The sequence below is a fragment of the Neovison vison genome, chromosome 12, assembly GCF_020171115.1.
Source record: "Neovison vison isolate M4711 chromosome 12, ASM_NN_V1, whole genome shotgun sequence".
NCBI classification, from domain to species: Eukaryota; Metazoa; Chordata; class Mammalia; order Carnivora; family Mustelidae; genus Neogale; species Neogale vison.
In genome coordinates, this window is record NC_058102.1 from 48,375,020 (window position 1) to 48,382,352 (window position 7,333).

At 39.5% G+C, this 7,333-nt stretch overlaps 1 pseudogene; it reads left to right on the forward strand.

Annotated features, from left to right (window-relative positions):
* The first annotated feature begins 3,856 nt into the window (after positions 1-3,856).
* On the forward strand, positions 3,857-5,271 carry LOC122892024 (annotated as a pseudogene).
* Positions 5,272-7,333: the final 2,062 nt, after the last annotated feature.

Sequence of the window (7,333 nt, forward strand, 5' to 3'; positions counted from 1 at the left end):
TTGCTTTTTATTCTACAGTGACAATACAGTTGTCTATTTTATGACAGATCCCTTATAACTTCCTCATGACTTCAGATGTGGGAAGGCAGGAGAAAATGATTACTGAAGAACCAAAAAAAAAAAAAAATCAACAACAACAAAAACAAACCACATCACAATACCTAAAACAGAAGGTTAGGGGAAGAGTTTAACTTCATTAGAGACTTTACCTTCTATCACTAATGAGCAGAGTATCTGCTCACCACAAAACATCTTATCCTGCCTTAGCATATGAACTACTCCACAGCCTTTTATAGATGCTTCACAGCTGATTTATAAGTTTTCTCAGTCACTTTTTTCTGTACTATAAGAACTTGCACAAACTGTCTGAAAGTTTATTGGGAAGGGACCATCACTACCTCTGAAATTAGTAAATTCAGAATATTACTTTTTTTTAAGATGTTATTTATTTATTTGAGAGAGAGCAAGCACATGAGCAGGGTGGAGGTGGGGAGTAAATGGAGAGGGAAAGCAGGCTCCTTGCTCAGCAGGGAGCCTGATGCAGGGCTCAGTCCCAGGACCCCCAGATCATGACCTGAGCTAAAGGCAGACGATTAACCAGCTGAGCTGCCCAGGTGACCCTCCTGATTCTTAATAAAGAATATTCACATAAGCAATGAATATGGTGTCCTTCCATTACCATTACCTTAAAAACAAATTTGCAAATGTAACGAAGCCCACATACTAGACATAACTGATGACCACCAAATTAAGCCTGAACAAGACCAAATTTATGATCTTTTTATTAGGCAGTAATAATGCAACAACTCTTCAAAATCCAGTCACTCCAGGACAGTTATGATAAAAACACTCATCCTGTTATATATGTTATATTCTAAATCTAAATTTTGTACCATGGGGCAAATGATGGATGAAAAAATGTGCCTTCTTATAAAAAAAAATGCAAACTTCAGAATGCTCATTAATGTATTAAAGTCACCAAGAAATCATGCAGAAAAGAAATGGATTTGCCAAACATACTTGAGCAAAAGAACCATTTCCTTAAATAGTTTAGCCTAGTACCATCCCTCTGAACTTATATTCCTTGATTACCAAACATATTGAGAAATGCTGATCTAGGGAGAAGACTTTGTCCCAAGTAATAAATTTTGTTGATTTCAAAGTGCTTTTGAAACACAGGGTATAGTTAAAAAAGACTTGAAATTGGAAAATTAACAGCCCCCAACCCTCTTCACTGTAACCCCTGATGTCAAATTTCTGGCCAAGGACAGACAAGTTTGCCCTCTGAAACGTGTATAACAGTTTAAATGAGACATGGCTGAGTACAAAATGGCTAATTTAGAGGTACCAATTTCTAAAAAATGACGAATACCTCAACTTATTAAATGGGGAAAAAAGGTTTTCTCTTTTCAAGAGAATTCATTATATATAGAAACCCCTTTGGCGGAAGTTCCCTGGAACATTTTAGCTAGACTTCAATATTTACAGTTCTTTAGAAGGTCCATTACTCCCCACTCCCACAGAAAGCAAGATGCAATTTTTAAATGGACTTAATTTTAAAACATTAGAATAGGGCAAAGAAGTATAACAAATGATTAATCCAGTTTCATAAGCAGAATTATGTGCTTTTGTTTTTCCAACTTCATTTTTGAAATTTTCTATTATTTACAATTTTTTTCTTTTTTTTATAATGAAAGAAAAGCAAATGATTTAATGACTGCAGCCTCAAAGTTTGGGACACCAGTTTACACAGGTAATTGCTACATCTTCTTAACACATTCATTAAACATTTCCAGAGCTTATGCTGAAATAGCACTTACTTAAGTCTAAGTTAATTTAAAAATTATTTTCCCTTATTTACTACGGACATGAAGTTCTGAAGGATGAATACCAAAGGATTTCAAGGACCAGGGTGGGAAGTTTGTATTTTAACAAGCAAGAGCAGAACTCCACCACGTTTTTGCTCTCTAGCCCAGCAAGTTGTCCCGAGTGTTCTATCCCCTTAGGGGTCTACCTACCATCAAAGGATGCCTTCCCAGAGTAGTGCTTCCACCTTGTGGTCAAAAAAGTGTTTAATTAAAGAGATTTGGTCTTCTCACTTGCCTCTTAAAAAAGAACAAAATAAACGTGAGAAAAGGTGGAAAAAATACAGAGGGATGTTTTAAGCAAAGCCTTACCAATTCTATTAAATTCTGATACCGTATCAACTTTGGAAAACCACTGTTTTGTTAGACTGTTTCTCTTTTGCCTTTAAAGTAATTTATACTGCAATTATTGCAACACTGCAAACTTTTTTCTGGGTATTTTTAAAAATTGTCTTTTCCTCTTATAAATTTGAGAAAACCACCCAACTGTTTTCCTTGACAATCATGCTTTACTGAACGCCTCCTGTGCACACAATGCATTGTACTGGGGGGAGGGGGGTGTTGGGGGAGGGGGGAGTTACAAACAGATGTTACAACCTGCTTTTGGAGTGAAGATACAAAGCAACATATCAGTACATTTAAGTGTGAACAAAGTACCTAAGAGTTGAGACAATGTAGAAGGGGAAAAGATAGGATTAATTCAAGGCTAATCCAGCTGGGTTTTGGAGTGGTAATGGTTATAAATGGATACAAGAAAAGTAATTGAAAGCTACTATTTTTAAGTCTTTACTATCTACCAGACCCTATTGTAGGCTCTATAGATTTGTCTCTAATTCTAAGGTCTCAAAGCAAGTACCAGATCTGCTCTTTGAATTTAGCCCTTCCCACTCCTTTAAGATGAAAATGACTCATGAGAGAGAATGCAAATGAATTTTGTTGCAGTAAAAGGGTTTAAGAGTACAGTGGTGAAACAAAAGTAGCTGTTTCATAGAGAAGTCTACAGGTCTAAAATGAACCCCAGAACATTTGCGATAATATTAAACAAGAAATAGAATTACTTAAGTTTTTTTCTGTATTTAAATCAGGGGACCCACATGAAGCTATATGTAAACTACCTATAAATGAACCAAAAATGGGAGAGACCAAAGGCAGTAAGGTCAATTCAGGTAGGTTTTACTGGGATCTTGGAAGAAGGCCTAATACAGGGTGTAACCTGGAAAGGTGTATGAAAATTAACACATAAAAGTGCTAAAACTTAACAGAAATGTTTAAACGGAATTCATCTAACATGACAGTAACAAAAATGGGGGAAAAAGACAAATTTTGCAATTTGGAATGTGAAAGATGTTACCATAGTAAGTTGACTTTGTTAGTAGGATATCTAAATTATATTTTCAAGGTAGATCTGTTGGACTGAAACAGGATGAGAGGAAAATGTCTTTTTTAAAATTTTTTTAAGAATTGAGAGAGCATGAGCAAGTCGGGGGAGGGAGCAGAGACAAGGGAGAAGCAGACTCCCCATCAAGCAGGGAACTCTATATGGGGCTTGATGGCCGAGGCTCAGATCATGACCTGAACCAAAGACAGCCGCTTAACCAACCAACTGAGCCACCAGGTGCTCCAATGTCCATAATTTTTAAAAACATGCATCTTTAAAGAAGAGCTTTATTTTTTTTTAAAGATTTTATTTATTTATTTGACAGAGAGAGATTACAAGTAGGCAGAGAGGCAGGCAGAGAGAGAGAGAGGAGGAAGCAGGCTCCCTGCAGAGCAGAGAGCCCGATGCGGGACCCGATCCCGGGACCCGATCCCAGGACCCTGAGATCATGACCTGAGCCGAAGGCAGCGGCTTAACCCACTGAGCCACCCAGGCGCCCCTAAAGAAGAGCTTTAAAAGAGAATAAAAAGAGCCGCCCCCTTCTACACGATCACGCTGAGCTAGTACCCGCGCCTGGAATTGGGTCGCAACCCTGGCCGCGCCTTCCGCCTGCCACTGCCTCTCGACCATGGACCCCCGCAAAGTGAGCGAGCTTCGGGCTTTCATGAAAATGTGTAAGCAGGATCCGAGCGTTCTGCACACCAAGGAAATGCGTTTCCTGCGGGAGTGGGTGGAGAGCATGGGGGGGTAAAATACCACCTGCCACTCATAAAACTAAATCAGAAGACAGTATCAAGGAAGAAAAACCAGATAGTAAGAAAGCGGAGGAAAACATAAAGACAGATGAACCATCAAGTGAGGAGAGTGATCTAGAAATTGACAATGAAGGTGTGATTGAACCAGATACCGATGCCCCTCAAGAAATGGGAGATGAAAATGCAGAGATAACCGAGGAAATGATGGATCAGGCAAACGATAAAAAAGTGGCTGCCATTGATGCCCTAAATGATGGTGAACTACAGAAAGCCATTGACTTGTTCACAGATGCCATCAAACTAAATCCTCGCTTGGCCATTCTGTATGCCAAGAGAGCCAGTGTCTTCATCAAATTACAGAAGCCAAATGCTGCCATTCGAGACTGTGACAGAGCTATTGAAATAAATCCTGATTCAGCTCAGCCTTATAAGTGGCGCGGGAAAGCACATAGACTTCTGGGCCATTGGGAAGAAGCGGCGCATGATCTTGCCCTTGCTTGCAAACTGGATTATGATGAAGATGCTAGTGCGATGCTGAAAGAAGTTCAGCCGAGGGCCCAGAAAATTGCTGAACATTGGAGAAAATATGAGCGAAAATGTGAAGAGCGAGAGATCAAAGAAAGAACAGAAAGGGTTAAGAAGGCTCGGGAAGAACACGAGAGAGCCCAGAGGGAGGAAGAAGCCAGACGACAATCAGGAGCTCAGTATGGCTCTTTCCCAGGTGGCTTTCCTGGGGGAATGCCTGGTAATTTTCCGGGAGGAATGCCTGGAATGGCAGGGGGGATGCCTGGAATGGCAGGAATGCCTGGGCTCAATGAAATTCTTAGTGATCCAGAAGTTCTTGCAGCCATGCAGGATCCAGAAGTTATGGTGGCCTTCCAGGATGTGGCCCAGAACCCAGCGAATATGTCAAAATATCAGAGCAACCCAAAGGTTATGAATCTCATCAGTAAATTGTCAGCCAAATTTGGAGGTCAAGCATAATGCCCTTCTGACAAAGAAAGCCCTTGCTGAAGGAAAAGCAACTTCGATCACCTAATGGATGTCGCAATAATACAAACCAGTGTACCTCCGACCTTCTCATGAAGAAAGCTGGGGTGCTGTGAAGAGAGTCCCTACCCCTCTGCTCCCCATGCAACTGAAACATTCTACAATGGTTTGCCATTAGGGTATTCATTCAGATAATGTTTTCCTACTAGGAACTACAAACTTTAAACACTTTTTAAACCTTAAAAATATTTAAAAACATATTAAAAGGGTGTGTTAGTCCCTACATTTTTCTTTACTAATCATTTCAGTTTTTTTCCTTTGGATTAATTGGGCAAGGAAGATATTTCAGTGTGGAAGATTCATTGCTCAGTTATAACAAGTGAAATAAAGGTTTATTAGTGGGAGGCAAATAATACATTAAAATAGATGAAGTTTGAGTTGGAGATACAGTTTCTGAGGCATTTTGACTTGTCTTTTTAAGTACTTTATTTTTTAAACACAATTTATTTTGATAGAACCATTGGGACCACCAGTATTGCAGTCGGACCTGGGTAGGGACCAGAAGTGCTTGGCAGGGCAGCAACAACCTTACTCCTTTTATATAGTGTACACCCTTGTGCAGATGCATTTAAATCTTACACTGTGGTGAAGGGATGACTTTTATAATGCTGCAGTAGACTTGGATTACTTAGCTGTGTTCTTGTCTGATATAGAAAATAAATGTTTTGCATTATTTCCCCAAAAAAAAAAAAAGAATAAAAATTAGTTTTAGGATCATCTCTCTCCTAAAAATAACCAATTACGGTCTTCTTATCCAAAATATTATTTTAACAATTTTAATACATCATTTCAAATGTATTACCTATAATAAATTACTGAACATGTGAATCCCCCATCTGCTTACACTTGAAACTACTCTTGTTCTATGTTCTGTTGCTTTTTATTAGTTCCTATTAACAGTCCATTTTGTAATTGAACACTTTGAACACCTTATGTGCTACTGCTTTAATATATTTATCTTTTTAAAGCAGTACTTGTAAATATCCAAAACTCCCTACCATATGTAAGTGAAAGCTGGCTCTGTATGATAGGCAATATGGCCACAGACTTAAGATAAAGAAACGCTTTTCTGTAAAGATGAACTCAAACCCCAGTACAAAATCCAAACAGCGAGCAAGTACAACCACGAACTTTCCACGATGCCATGACAACTTGCAGTTACCACCCTAAACCAACAGATGTCTACACACTACACACTAATCAGTATCTTTAAAACCTTCATTAGGGACGCCTGGGTGGCGCAGTTGGTTAAACGACTGCCTCCGGCTCAGGGCGTGATCCTGGAGTCCCGGGATCGAGTCCCACATCAGGCTCCCAGCTCCATGGGGAGTCTGCTTCTCCCTCTGACCTTCTCCTCGCTCATGCTCTCTCTCACTGTCTCTCTCTCTCAAATAAATAAAATTAAAAAAAAAAATTTATAAAACCTTCATTAAAAATGAAGGTGAACAAAATGATGCAAATAGCTAACCCCGGTCTGAGTTTGGAGCCCACAGACTCCTGCTTTGAAGTCAGCTTTGAGACATGTCCCAATGCTTTGAGATTCACTCAGGAAATTCTTACTGATCACCTATATATCAGTGTCACAATCAAGAAGTTCATGGCCTCATGAATTTAGCTTCAGAGATGATGCAGAGAAATTACAGAAAATTACAACAGGGCTTTTCATGCTGACAGTTAGCAGGGTGGTTATTCCTAGCTTTCCTCCCTGCCTACATTCCTTCCAAAACATTCACCATCACTTGTTGAAAAACCAATTAAGCCAACCTACCATGTGAAAACACAAGTGAATGAGAGGGAGAAAACAGCATTTCATAGCTGTATTAAACTTTTTAAACATCATTCTCTCAAGTTGAGTCTTATTCAATGCCTTGGAGGCTCCCAACTGCATCAAACTGTCCGTTAGTATGTGTACTGCCACACTGGGCAGTCTTAGGCATTCCAAAAACAGAAACACATTCAGGCTTACCTTTAATTACCCAAGCAGATGATATTCAAGTATAGTTTCTATTTTAACAAAACTCATTACTACAAAAAAAAGTTTGTAAGATCCAAAAATCACATTTTTTTTCCAGGCCATTTTTACTTGCCTGATTTTTTTTTTTTTTTTAAGATTTTATTTATTTATTTGTCAGAGAGAGTGAGTGAGCACACAAGCAGGCAGAGAGGCAGGCAGAGGCAGAGAGAGAAGCAGGCTCCCTGCTGAGCAAGGAGCCCGATGCAGGACTCAATCCCAGAACTCTGGGATCATGACCCAAGCTGAAGGCAGCGGCTTAACCCACTGAGCC